Genomic DNA, 15512 nt, shown 5'->3' with positions numbered 1-15512 from the left:
AAAAAAAAAAAAAAAAAAAAAAGTGAAAAAAATTTTTCTATTGCTTCAGGAATTTGGCTCAGTGGTTCCACCACCTATCTTGCAAACACAGGTCCAAAGTTTGATCCCAGATATAAGAAAAAAAAAAAAAAAAAGAAGAAGAATCATGAAGTATGTGCAGATCCTGTTGAACAACAGTGTGGTCCAGACTGGCCGGGCTGCAGGCAGATCCCAGCTAGAGACCTGCCCCAATCCCAGAGGATTGGGCAAGCCTGCCCAACTAAGGCCTGCCAGGAAGGAGATGCAGAGGCACACAAGCTTCAGTTAGAGGCCCACCCCTTAGCACCTGTGATTTGAACCCAGGAATTGGTGTACTGGTGAGCAGCAGAGCAAAGGCCATTCGGTGTCTTGATGAGAAATGAAGACCACTGGGTAAGCAAAAAGTTGTCTCAGTAAGGTACAGCAGGCTGCATTTGTTGAAATGAGAAGACATGGAATCAAGTCCCCAAACCAGACTTCCAAGTCACCTAAGGCAACCCTGAATAGAAACACGATGTAACAATCTGATACTCAACCACTTGGACTCCCTGAGCTGGCAACAAAAGAGGATCTGGAAAAAATGAAGTCAGAAATATTTTCTCAGATAACAACAGAGATTGTGCCCATAGTGCAAGACATGCTTAATGAATCCAGAGTTGCAACAGATTAAAAAATAGAGGAGCTGAGGAACGTGATGGAATCCCAACATAGGAAACAAATGGAATCCATAAAACAGATTCAAACAGATTTCCAGATTAAAAACTCCATGGAAAGTTTATGCAGCAGAAAAGACATGGAAACAATGTCTTTGTAAACAGGTAAGGGTGGAGGGGGTGAAGGGAGGGGTGGGGAATGGGGAGAAATAAAAACCAGTATAAGCCTTGTAGAGGTACAGGATCCCAATGATGAATGCAACTATGTTGTATACCTAATTTGTACCAATAAACTTAATAAAGATAAAAAAGAAAGTTTATGCAGCAGAATGAGTCAGTGTGAGAGCAGAATTTCAGCTGTAGAAGATAGGGTTGCTATAAATGAGTAGGAAAAGAAAGACATATTTTAAAAATAGTAAGGGACCATGAGAAATCAATCCAGCAGCTGCTAGATAATTAAAAGAAGAACATAAGACTGATTGGAGTCAATGAAGAAACAGGAGAGCGTTCAGATGACATAAAACTACTCTTCACAGAAGCAATGGCAGAAAACTTCCCAAGTAGGGGAAAAGAACTCGACATACAGAAAAGTGAGGCTTATAGGACTCCAACTAGCCGTGATCATAAAAATATACATAGGTATATAATAGTTACTCTTCCAGAAACCCAACAGAAGAACAAAATTCTACAAACAGTTAGAGAAAAGAAACAAATCACATACAAAGGAAAGCCTATCAGAATCACAACAGACTTCTCAACATAAACCCACAAGGCAAGAGCCTGAGAGATGCATTTCAAGCCCTAAAAGAAAACAACCTCCAACTCGGATTGATGTACCCTGCAAAATTATCTTTCAAATTGATGGAGAAATAAGATACTTTCATGATAAAGAGCACCTTTGGAGCTTCATCAATACAACAACAGTGAGATCACAACCCCAGGAAGCCTAGCAGAGTGAATCCATGAGGCATGATAAGAAATTAAATGCAAAGGGAGGGAATCCCACAAAAAGAAAAGATCATGACAAAGATAACTTAATACATATCAGTTATAACTATCAATGCTAATTATCTCAATTCACCAATCAAAAGCAACAGATTGGCAGAATCAGTCAAGAAGCAAGATCCAACAATATGCATACAAGAAACATACTTAATTCAAAAAGAAACTGATAGACTGAAAGTTAAAGGTTGGAAAACAATACTCCATGTGACAGGAACATGAAAAAATGCAGAAGTAGCTATTCTCTTTACAGATCAAGTGGATTTTGAACCAACACTGATTAAGAGAAACGAAGGATACTATATCCTTGAAAAGGAAGCAATCCAAGAGGAAGAGATGACAATCATAAATATATATGCACCAAACACTAGTGTGCCTAAATATATAAAACAAATACTAATGGACATGAAAAATCAAATAAGCACTAATACAGTAGTAGTGGGGGACCTCAGTACCTACTGTCACAAATAAATAGATCAGCTAGACAAAAATAACCAAATACTACAACCCAATCAAACTTTTGAACAAATGAACATAAAAGATGTTTTCAGAGTTTTCCACATCACAAAATCAGAATAAACATTCTTTTGAGCTGCACATGGGTCATTCTCCAAAATAGACCATATATTCATTCATAGAACATGTTTAAGTGTGTGCAAAGCAATTAAAGGAACTGAAATCCTGATAAATGTCATTATATTTTATATCTAAAATGTACCAAGAAAATTAATCAAAGAAAATCTGTTTCATTGAAGACAACAGGGCAAATGAAGAATTCAGAAGGGCCCATGTAAGATATGCAGAAACTTTAATGACCAGGACTGAAAACCAGACACAGAAGCATGTTCCTCTCATCATTGAGACAGTCATGGCCAAAGAAGTTGAAAGGAGAGTTGGACACACCTATGATTCTGGATTTACTACTCGGTCTGGGTGGTTGAAATGGATTCTATCCATGGCAAGTTCCCTGGCCCAGTCTAGAATTTTCATTCACTGCATCATGTGAAAGTGAACAGTGAGTCTGTGAGTGCTGATGTGAACACAGCAGAAACATGTTTGAAAACTCTAGTGTGATGCTTGTGGAGGAAATTTACTTGCCAGAGCAGATCTTTGAAATGAGTGAAACATCTCAATTCTGTACAAGGATGTCTCAAAGGACTTTATCTATAAGGAAACAAGGAAGAGAACAATAGTTAATTGATACAGGGTATAATTTAATTATAGCATACACTCATCACAGAGTTGGATATTGAAAATTTTTTGTGTTGGAATTAATTGGACTTAAAATACTAAATAAAGAACCATAACACTGGGCATGATGGTGCCCACCTGGAATATCAGGGCTTAGAGTGCTAAAGCAGGAAAATTATGAGTTTGAGGCTATCCTGACTACATAGCAAGTTTAGTGCTGCCTTGGACTACATAGTGAGACTTTGTCTTATAAAAAAATACAATCTTAGCATTTGAATAAATTATTTTCATTGGAAACACATTTATAAAAGTGCCCTGGGCCAGGGATTTAGCTCAGTGGTATCACACCTTCCTTGCAGATGAAAGGTCCCGAGTTCGATTCCCAGTATAAAAACAAAAACAACAAAAAACCCCTCAGGTTATAAATTTAACATTTGAAATTATTTCATATAGTTTACCTTTTAGTATGGAAAAGTTTAACTTGCACAAGAGTAAACAAGGTAATATAATAAGCCTCTCTTTCCTTGCTATCCACATATCCACTTCAATCATCTTTGACTTAGATCACTTTTGTTTCACTTATATCTCTACTTCTTGTTATTCATTTATTGCAGAACAAACCTCAGGCATCATATCAACTCATGCAGAAATGTTTCAGGAAGGATCTCAAGAAGATAAAGACTTCTAAAACAGTTTGTAAGAAAAATATCACTTTCACACCCAGAAAAAGTTTTAAAATCCTTAATATAATCAAACTTTGTCAATGATTACATTTCCCCAATTATCACAAATATCTTTTTCTTTTATTTTCTTTACAAATGTTTTTCTTGAACAAGGGACAAATAAGATTCATGTATTGAGTTTGGTAATCCTGCTTCATTTCTCTCTTAAATTTAGGGTCCTTTCGTATTCTCTTCTTAATTTTCTTGTCATTCACTGAAGAAGCCTCCTATTTTGTTCTGTAGAATTTTCAATTTCCTTGATTTTTGTTGAAAACTGTAGTTTTAAATCATTAAGGCTTCAGAAGAAAAAGTCTAGCAAAGGAGATTAAGAAAATAGCTTAAGATGACTGATTCTTTCCCCTACCTTTGTCATCAAGGATATCCCTTTTGTAGCAGATGGTTTATTCATTTCAGTGATCCTCAAGACTCTCTACTCTTCCCCAACTGACTGACAGCTGTCTCTTACCATATGGTGAAGAATGGAGTGAAGGGATTTGGGCATATTGGGAACTTGCTCACTAGGGTTGCTTTCAGCTGTTGCAAAGTGGATCTCATTGCCATCGATGACTCCTTCATTGACTTCAACTACGTGGTCTTCATGGTACAGTAAGATTTCACCCATGGCAAGTTCCATGGTACAGTCAAGGCTGAAAGCAGGAAGCTTGTCATCAATGAAAAAGGCTATCTCATATCCTAGCATTGAGATTCTGCCAGCATCAAGTGGCACAATATTTGTACTGAACTTGTTATGAAGTTCACTGGAATCTTCACCACCATGGGGACAACTGGGGCCTATTTGAAGGGAGGCACCTAAAGAGTCATCATCTCTGCCCCTTCTGCAGAAGTCCTCATGTTTGTGATGGGTGTGAACCATGAGAAGTACAACTCCTGAAAGATTCTCAGCAATGTTTCCTGCTCCATAAACTGCTTAGTGCCCCTGGTGAAGGTCATCCATGACAACTTACTGGAGGGACTCATGACCACAGTCCGTGCCATTTCTACTACTCAGAACATTGTGAATGACACTCTTGGAAATGGTGATCTGGTGACTATTGGGATGCCCAGAACATTGCCCTGTATTCAACTAGGTCTACCAAGGCTATGGGCAAGGTCATCGCTAAGCTGAATGGGAAGTTCACTGGCATGTCAGTTGTGGACCTGCTGCCTGGAGAAACCTGTCAAATATAACATCAAGAAGGTGGTGAAGCTGGCACCAGAGGGCCACCTAAAAGGCAAAGGTATCTGGGACTGCACTGAGGACCAGGTTGTCTCCTGTGACTTCAACAATGACACTCATCGTTCCACCTTCAGTGTTGGGGCTGGCACTTCCCTCAGTGACCACTTTGTCCAGCTCATGTCCTGGTCTTACCATGGGTTTGGCTACAGCAATAGGGTGGTAGACTTCATGCTCTGCATGGCTTCAAAGGAGTAAGAGCCTCTGACCCCTACCCCAGTGAGACTGTGAGATGGAGAGGAGATGGAGAGAAGCCCTCTGTTCTGGGGAGTCCCTGCTGCCATCTCTCAGCTCTGAGAATCTCACAGTTTCCATTCCAGACCTAAGGAGTAGGAAAGGGACCTAGCAAGCTCTGGTTCACCATGTACCATTAATAAAGACACTGCTCCCTGGACCCCCAAAATTCTTCAAAACAGGTGCTGACTTTCAAGCCTAAATGGTTAACACTATTTGGGGATCCAAAATTCAGGAATTTATCCAGACAGGAAGTAGAGTATAAAGATAATATATATGTGTATCATATATGGATGTGTGCATGTAGAGGCATATATTATATATATTTGTGTGTCATGTATATATAAGGATGTGTTCATAAACATGTTTGAAATATGAATTCAGGTTCTGTTTTCATTTTTCTTATGAAGTTTACTCAACTGACAAATGAAAGCTTTGACTGAATCTACATTTCTGCTGGTAAAAAAGATAGAAACATATGCAAACTCATATATTCCAAAAGCTCTTTCCTATAAAGTGATTTCTTTCAACCATAATGCTTGTATTCATGATTTTCCGGTTTTACAGCTATGTGTGGACACAGGCATAATTTCTAAGATTTATTATAAGTGAACATTTTGTCTCATCATAATCATATTCTAGTTATATTCAGAATAGTGATCATTACTGACAAATAATACACATTTAAGCTATTCAGATCCACAGACCCAAGACAGTATCGTTTCTTACCGATGTCATAGCCTCCCAACTAATCTCCCACTTTGATTTTTACTACTTTCTCTACATTCAGGCGATATGGTATTTTTAGGTTTGGTTTGGGTTTCCAGTACAAGCATCATTTTACACTTAGATACATTTTGGAAGGCAAAACAACTAAATCAGTTAAAGTAGTCCTTCAAAATAGAAATAAGAACAAAGACTTTTTTCCTTAATATTACACTGTTGTTGCAACTCTATTTGACATTTTGTACACATGTACTTTACACAATATTTTTTGCAAAGAACCTATTTTTTCAAGGAACACAGCTATTGATGGTTTATCCCTGAAGAAAATATCTACTACCAATCTGCCACCTCTATCTTATGGCTACCTTTAGATTATCTTTCCCAAGGCCTGTTTCCTCAGTTTCCCTCAATTCTTTAAACTTTCAAAGGTTTCGCAAAAAGTTTCCTCTTTGGGTCAGTTCAGTTGTTCATAGACTAAAAAACTCTGACAGATATATATGCAGACTAATGCAGCTCATCTCTTGCTTCTGTCTCTGGTGGGTTCTACCAGAGCTGTTTACCAAATAGTCAAGGGTCTCAGACAGCCCTCCAAGGACCCCTAAGACTAGGCTCCTGTGCTCAGCCTCAATCTCTGCCACCATTCATATTTCTAGAGCTGTCCGTCTGCTGATAGCTAGCTGTACACCACAGGGTTTTGCCAGCCTTTCCTTCATCCTGGAGTACATCATCTTTTTTTCTTAATTTGGCCAGATATTCCTCACTTTCAGTATTTGACTCAGGCACTGTCTTCATCAAACACACACACACACACACACTCACACACATCATCATCATCATCATCATCATCATCATCACTGAACTCTTCATTTGTCTTCCTGTCAGTATTCCTTCTTATGACTCACTGAAAGATTGATGTATCTCTTTAATTTTTGTCTTTTCCATCAAACTGTAAGTTTAAGAGCATAACATTGTTCATTTTTATACTTCCAAGGCCTCCTACATCCTTCACACTCAAAACAATAAACATTTTGTGAATCAGAATTGGTATTCAGGTGTCATGAAAAGGGTTAACTTACACAAAACATAATTGTTTTGAGCCTACAAAAATTTGCATGTTTTTTTAAACTTTTCTACAAAACACTGTCTTTATCTATCAAGAATGTGAAACGTTAATGTTACAAACTGACGGCCACAGGTCTATATAGAATGGTTGCTGTCTGATGTCTGTGAAGAGTAAAGTTCTACTGATGTTTTCTGTGAAAATCATCAAGTACTCCTTGGTTGTACTGCACTGCCATGACCAGATGTCAGTACCAATATGATATTTTTAAATCATCAGGTCATATTTAAAGTCTCCTACTACATTCTCATTGCACTTAGGCTAAAATATAAATGTCTAGAGAATCTGTCCTTGCCTGTATTTGTTCCCTAGAGTTTCCATAACAAAGTACTACAAAGTAAATGACCTACACAACAGAAATGGTTGTCTAACACTTCTGGAGACTAACAGTCCTACTCATAGTGGTAGGAGAGCTAGTTCCTTCTGAGGGTTGTGATGGAGCATCTGTTCCATGCCTCCCCTGGCTAGCTTGTTGGTGACCACTGACATTCCTTGGCTGCTGGATACATCAATCTATCTGCCTTCATCTTCATATGACTTTCTCCCTTTGTGTGTGTGTGTGTGTGTGTGTGTGTGTGTGTGTACACATGCACGTGCATGCTTCTGTGCCCAAAATTTCCCTTTGTGTAAGGATATCAGTCATATTTGATTGGGGCACATTCTAAGGACTTCATGTTACAAAGACTTCATCTACAAAGACTTTATTTCCAAATAAAGTCACATTCCCAGACACTGAGGGTTGGGATTTCACCATCTTTTTGGAGGACAAAAATTCAGTTCATAACAGTGTCTAATTTGATGGTATCACCTCTTTTCACTATCCTCATTCTAGCTATCCTAGCTTTTATTCTGCTTCTGTTCAGGTCAACACCATCCTGTCTTTGGGAACCTCATACTTCATACTCCTTATACTGGGAAAGTTCACTATAAGTTTCTTATTTTTATGTGAGATTCAAGTCAAAGAGTCTTAGCCCAGCCACCCTATCTGCTCTTGGCATATTTATTTCCCATATAACCCTTATCATGATCTAAAATCATCTTGTTCTTTTATATGTTTCCTTTTCCTATTGGAATGAAGGCTTCAGGGGCATGAAGCCCTGCCTTCATTGTCAATAACTCTCTCCCAACAATGCCTTATGTAGGAGAGGTTCAATAAAAATCCTTATATTGTATTGAATTTAATGTACTCAGAAGTTATAAAGATAGTCACATGGAGTCACATGACTAGATTGTATAAAACATTTACAATGAAACAGGCAAAATCAGATCAGCACAGGGATTTTACTCTCACATATCGTTACTAGCCTCGCTTTGCCCACACTTCAAAATACTCTGATCAAACATCTCTTTTTAAAAACATAACCACTCCACCTAATTGAAAATACAACCCCTTCCTTAGCTAGTATGCCCATATACCTTTTCCTTGCTCTGTTATTCCAGAACACTTCTCGCCTTTTAAAAAATTATTATACACTATTGCTATTGCTTTTATAAAAAATACCTTTCTGCCTTGCAATAGAGGCATCTGTCAGTTTTAGTCATTGAGACTCTCAAGAATCTAGAACAGTACCTGGCACATAGTATAGGTTCTTGATAAATATTTGTCATGGCTAATTGAAAAGTGTTGTCTTGCCCTTGCTGTTTCCAAATTGTTTGCCAGCATTGTGACAATAATAACATCTTTTTTAAAGAAAGAAAATGTAGAAGAAAATTACAGATGAGAGAAGAGAAAATCAGAATCAGCAGCATTTTCACGGTGATTTTATATGTGCTCTGTCTTTCCTGGTTAGCATGTTGGTGTTTGTCAGCCCTCACACATTAAAGCTTACACAGAGTTCAAGGAACCCTGAGAGAGCTGTGCTGGTTCAGGCCCACAGGCTTCACTTTGCCTCAACTAGAACTGAGGTCTTGTCCTCTTTAGGCTGCCGGGTGGCAAGGTTGGTAGCTGGAGCATTTCATTCCCTTTTTCAAGAGAAAAAAGAAATCATCCTATCAGTATGCAAGGCCTCCCAGTGATTCAATTCCACATTTGTCTTAATGGAGTCTGAAGTTCACTCCTCTGTTTATGACATGCAACAATTGAAATGGGAGACATAAAGTTTGCAGCTATCATGTAATCAAAAACATTTGCGTTTTCTCAAAGAGGAAAGAGGAGGCAAGATGGGAAAGGGAAGGCAGGGTTAAGAAAATGAAAAAGAATTCTAGAATTGGAAGCTGAGACCCTGTACCATGAGCAGGCATTTGAAACTCATCCAGCTGTCACATAAAAACAAAAGGAAAATACTTTATGTATTCAATCATTAAATGTTCTGAATGTCTGTATCCCAAATTATTTACCAGTATACAATATACTGTTTTTTTAAATGTGAATGTTTTAACAGCAGTGGAAATAGTTGCTTTCAAGTTAAAAATTGTTTCATTCTTGAAGGCTATAAAAACAAAAATCCATATGGTAAAAGGCAAAAAAAAAGTTAGACCAACACTTACCTTTAAGAATTTTTTACTGAAAGCAGAGGCCTCACCTACTTTTAACCTTGAAAGGCATTTTCAAGCTGGAGGACCAGCCCGCCAGGGGTGAGATATCCCCAGGGTATGCGTTAGGAATGAAGCATCCTGGGGCCAGTGGTGGTGTGGAAGGAGGCAGGATTTCAAAGCTGGACTTCTGGCACATGGCTCTTAGGGGAACAGGAACTCCCTCTGAGCCACACTGGGAGGTGGAAAATTTGGGGAAGTACGAGTCCTTGAAGACTCTTTCTCCTTTAGCTTCTCTCTCTGAGTAGGGAAATCACAATTGGATTGGAATCATTAAATGTATGAATCTCAGCATTGTGTCATATTAGGACCATCAAATACTGAGGAAAGCAAAGGCTCACCTCTGTCTTCTGGACAAAAGAGTAGAGAGAAATGCTGTGACTTTCCTGAGGTCACATGTCTGTGTTCTCACACTTCAACCTACTTGTACAGTAGTTGCAAAATGAGCATTGAATATAGATGTTTTGCTTGTGATCTAATCTTTTTTCCTCTGTGGCCATCTAACAAGTGTCCTTCTACTGACCTTTAAAACCTTACAGGATTGTTTTGCTACCTCTGGAGAGGAAAGCTCATGTATCATTTTTTAGTCCATTTACTTCATTTCTATAAAAGACTATCTTGAGAACATGTTTCATACACCCTGCCTGAATCCACATAAACATAAAATTTGATCCTTTGAGGGTAGGGATGTTTATGATGGATTCTGAAAGGGTAGAAGAATTCTGATTCAGTTTTTTCACAGGAAAGAGTTCCAAACTCCTCTTGATGATGCTCAATTTACTGGATTAGGCTTTGTTTACATCACCCTTACCATCCTTTTTTGTGCATTTATCCAGCCTCCTGTCAAGTCCATCTCTTTTTTTGGATATTTCTGCCTTAGCTCCATATCCAACACCCTTTTGGCTTCCAATCAACATTGCTCTCCAAGGAGCCTGAATAACCTTAATGCTCTGTCACTGTCTTTGATTTCTGATGAGCATGTTTTTTTTTGCTTATTCACATCCCTTTGCATCCTATTCTGAAAGGTTCTCTTTACATTTTCTTTCTACTAATACATTCTAAATTATTTTTTCCCACCGCCTACTTTGTTTTATTGTCTGTCTGTCTATCTGTCTGTCTGTCTGTCTGTCTTTGTGGCAGTTGGGGATTGAATCCAAGGCTTCCACCACATGGAGCGACATTCCCCAGCCTGTGCTCACCCCCTACCCCACCCCACCCCGGTCTCCCTCTTGGCAGGGTGTCACTGAGTCACTGAGTTTGCCCCAAGATGGGCTTGAATTTGTGGTCGATATAAAATTTGTGCTGTCTGTCTTTCTAGGAAGGCCAGAACTGAGATCCCTGAAAGCTCGGGCAGTGTTGGTTAGTGAAAGATGGGGATGGACAGGGGGGCAGATACATCCTAAATTCTTGACAATATTTTCTTCTCTCTTACTTTCTATACTTACTACATTTCAGAGAAATACATGCAAAATTATATATGTCAATCAACCTTATTCCTATAACTCCTGAATATATGCATGTATGCAGTTTTAAAGAATAATTCGCATACACCATAAAATTTAAGAAATAGAATATTGTCTATGTAGTTGAAGCTACTGTCATCTCTTCTAATTCTTTCCATCTCCCTAATTCTTCCAAGTATTCATTATTCAGTATTACTCTTCTTTAGAATTTACCCTACTGTGGTTTCGATGAGTGTCCCCTAAAAGTCTCTACATTGAAGGATTTGTCCACTGGGAGGGCTGAAAATTTTGGAAGGTTGGGCCCAGTGGAGGGGGCCTTACATCACTGGCATCATGCACTTAAAGGGAATTGTGGAATCTAGTATTCTCTTTCTCTCCTTGTTTCCTGGCTCATAAAGAGAACTCTGCCCCACGACCCTCTCCTAGCCTTGCATTCTAGTACCCTCAGCAAAGTTCTAAAGCAATGGGTCCACCCAGTCTTGTCCTAGAGGCTCCAGAACCATGAGTTCAATAAAGGTTTTCTGTTATAAGTTAATCACATCCAATGTTTCATTCTGGCAATGGAAGGACAATTAATACAACCCCTAAAAGTTGTGTATTTTTGCTGTTCGCTTTTGTTTGTTTGTTTTTGGTACCAGGGATTGAACTCAGGACCTTGCCCTTTTGAGGCAGGTGCAGTCCCACTGAGCTAAATCCCCAGCTTTTATTGAGGTTTAATAACAGGGCATTGTTCATATATAGCCTTTTTTATTTTCAAAATGAATCTTTTTACTTCTATTGGTACATGTTTGAAGTATATAATGATTACTTCACTTTTGCAAAGTATGTTTTATTATCTTTTATTTTTCTTTTTATCTATGTTTTGCTTTTTTAAAATTAGGAAACCATGTGATATTGAAGATTGTATGTCTGATCCATTTCACTTGACATGGTCTCAAGGTGCATCCATTTTCATGCAAATGACTCAATTCATCCTTTATTTATTTTTTGAACTGGGAATTGAACTCAGGACCTTTCACTTGCCTTGCAGGTGCAAAATCATCCTTCTTTATGACATAGTATGCATTGTGTTAGTCACTTTTTAGTCACTGGGACAAAATACCTGACACTGCAACTTAGGGGAGGAGAGGCTTATGTTTTTTTAAATGGTTTCAGAGGGTTCAGTCCATGATCAGTGGCTTCCAAGGGAGAAGTACATAAATACAACATTTGTAAATAAATACAACATTTTTCTTTATTCATTCATGTGTTGTTAGACATATAGGCTGCTTCTAAGATTTAACTATTTTGAGTTGTGCTGCTAAAACATAGGTATGTATGTATAACTGTAATATGATATTTTAAACTCTTTCAGGAAGATACCTACAAAGACTATAGCTGGGTCTAATGGAATTTCTGATTTTAGCTTTCTGATTTCCACAGTGATTGTACTAGTTTGCATTCTCACCAACAGTGTAGAAGGGCTCCTTTTTCTTGTGGGGTGTGAATATTTTGAACATTACATTATGATATCAAATTATTTCCTGAAATGTTTATACCAATTTAGACTCTTACTGCTCTGTATTCTCATTGGTACCTTTATTTATTCAATTTTTCTTTGCTAATTTGTGTGTGTGAGATTTGTAGTGTCACTATGCATTTCTGTGGTTGCTAGTTTGTTTTTAAATTTGAGACAGTCACTAAACTTCCCAGGCTGGGGTTGAACTTTCAATCTACCTATCTCAGACTTCCACAGTTGCGCGATTATAGGGTTGTACCAACATGTGAGCTTTTTTTTTAACAACCCCTGTACTGGGGATTGAACTGTGGGCCTTCGCACTGAGCTGTACCCCTAGTCCTTTAATATTTCGAGACAGGATCTTGCTAATGCACTAAGTTGCCCAAGCTGGGATTAACTTTACAATCCATCTGACTCAGCCTCTCTCATATGAACACTTTTTGTGTGTGTTAAGGCTGTTCCTATTTCCTCCCCCGATGTAACAAAATGCCTATTCATCCATAGATAATTTAGATTTAAGATGCACCACCAAATTCAATTGCTCAGAGGTAGGGCTTTTGGAAGGCAATTGGATCATGGAGGGTGCTGTACTCATTACTGGTTTATTCAAACATAGCTCATAGCTCAATGTGCTGTTGGGCTGTGGGGTGTGGTCAGAAAAGTGTGTCACTGAGGACTGTGACCTGGAAGGGTGTATTCTTTTCTCTGGCTTCTCCTTTCCCTATTTCCTGGTTGCCATGAGTTCAGCAGGTTTCATCCACCACACCCTTCCATTAAGCTCCTTCTCCCGTGGAGGCAACTGATTATGGACTGAACCTTCTGAAACCATTTGCAAAACCATAAACCTCTCCTCCCCTAAGTTGCAGTATAATGTATTTTGTCCCAGTGACTAAAAAGTGACTAACACAATGAATTTTTGCATATTTAAAAAATTAAATTGTCTCTCTTCTTATTTATTTATGATTGTTTACTCATTCTAGATCCCAGGATTTTTGCTAATAATTTATTTCAAATATCCTCTGCCAGAGTGTGACTTATCTTTAAATGTTGTCTTTTGATATTCTGAATTTATTTTTAAAATTATTGTTATTATTATTTTAGAGACAGTGTCACTATGTAGTTCAGGCTGGCCTTGAACTTAGAATAAGGCCTAGGATGAGCTAGAACTCAGTGATCTTCTTTCCTCTGCTTCCCAAGAGCTGGGATTATAGGCATACACCACCACATCCAACTATTTTATCAGTTCCTAATTTTAATGGAGTCAAAGTTACTTATTTTCTCTATGATTTGCATTTTTTATGTTAAGAAACACACCCTGAGTTCCTAAGTATAGTCTGGTTTTATAAAATCATTTTTCTCTAAATCTATACAGATTTTCTGCAACTGCATGAGTTAGAACCTTATTTCATTTTTTCTTTATGACTAACCGTGCGAACCAGTACCATTTATTGAAAAGTTTCATCTTTCCTCCCGAGTCTATAATGAAAGTTCTGTTACACAACAGGTTATTTTTAGATAAGTTATTTTGGGCTCCCTACTTCCTGCGCTGCTCCAGTCGCCCCTATCTTTAACTGTTAGAGCTTATATATTAAGGGAAGCTATCGGGCAAGATGAGCCCTTTCAACGTAGTTCTTTACGAACATCTTGGCTGTACTAGCCTCGTAAAATGAATTGGACATTCTTCTCTTTTACCTTCCCTGAAAAGGTTTTTGTAGAAGATTGAAATTATTTGGTTTTTGAATGTTTGATAGAATTTATTTGTAAAATGTCTTTACTTAATGCTTTATTTGTGGAAGATTTTAACTAATTTCTTTATTAATAAAAGATTACTAAGGATTTATATTTCAAGCCAGTTATTTGTTACATTTTTTTAAAATAATGTACAAATTTTACCCACTTTCTCGAATTCCTGGTATTTACAGTGGTTCCTAGGTGTGAGCACTTTTGCTTGTAAACAGTGTGACTCACAGAAGTGTTTGGGAAAGTTTTATTTTTGTTTGCAAATTCTTCATTGGTGACAAACATAACAGCAGCAGTCTTCCCACATGATCATGAAAATGGTCACCTATTTCCAGAATTGTGGGTAGGATTAAGTTCATGAAACAAAGCACCACTATAGCTTTAAATATGTTCCTGTGTTTTACATTTTTTTTTTTTTTTTTTGTACTGGGAAGCAGGCGGCGGAACCGCTGAGCTAAATCCCTGGCTCTACAATTTTTATTAGTACATATTTGCAGTACTAAATAATTATATTTATTGTGGGGAGTTGTACGTGTGCATAACAATCTTAATTCTTTTCTGACCCTGCCCCTCTTCTTCCTCCCTGCTTCTCCAATCTCTTGGTCCCGGTCAGATTTTCAAAACTCTATCTCCATTTTTTTCCAGTTCTTTTTTTAATCCACTTCCCACCCCCTCTTTCACTCTCCTTCCATCTCTTGTTCCCCTTCTCATTTGAAAAAGATCTCCCTACTTCATTATATCTTTTATTTTGCTCTTTATTTATATTTTGGGCTTCTCATATAAGAGAAACCATGTAAAATTTAAGCTTCTGTTTCTGATTCATTTCACTTAATATTATGTTTTCAAGGTGCATCCATTTACCCAGTAATGGCTCAAGCTCATCTTTTTCTAGGCAGAGTAACACTCCATTCAAAATAAATACCGCATTTTCTTTAGCCATTTATCTGTTGATGGACATATAGGCCATTTCTAAGATTTAACTATTGTTAATTGTGCTGCTATAAACATGGGTATATCATAACAGTATGTTGTCTCTAACTCTTTCAGCAAGATACCTAGGAGAGGAATAGCTGGGTCGAATGGAATTTCTGCTGCTAGCTTTTTGATGAATTTCCATACTGATTTTCATAGTAGTTGTACTAGTTTTCATTCCCACTGCAATGTAGAAGAGTTTCTTTTTTCTTGCAGCCTCACCAGTATTTGTTATTGTTTGAGTTCTTGATGATAGCCATTCTTTCTGAAATAAGATGGAATCCCAGTGCTGTTTTAATTTGCATTTTTCTAGTGGCCGGCCATGTGGAGCATTTTTTCATACATTTATTGCACATCTGTACTTTTTCTTCTGAGAAGGGTCTATTCATGTCAGTTGCCTGTTTTTT

At 37.8% G+C, this 15512-nt stretch overlaps 1 long non-coding RNA gene and 1 pseudogene across 1 annotated transcript in view; both read left to right on the top strand.

The window, feature by feature from the left end:
* LOC104856329 overlaps positions 1-15512 on the top strand; it is a 270278-nt gene that overhangs the window by 91968 nt on the left and 162798 nt on the right. The window lies entirely within an intron of this gene.
* LOC104856328 lies at positions 4056-5273 on the top strand (annotated as a pseudogene).

The sequence above is a fragment of the Fukomys damarensis genome, unplaced genomic scaffold, assembly GCF_012274545.1.
Source record: "Fukomys damarensis isolate Sample0158 unplaced genomic scaffold, DMR_v1.0_HiC HiC_scaffold_19, whole genome shotgun sequence".
Classification (NCBI taxonomy): domain Eukaryota; kingdom Metazoa; phylum Chordata; class Mammalia; order Rodentia; family Bathyergidae; genus Fukomys; species Fukomys damarensis.
This window is presented reverse-complemented; position numbering and strand designations above follow the sequence as displayed.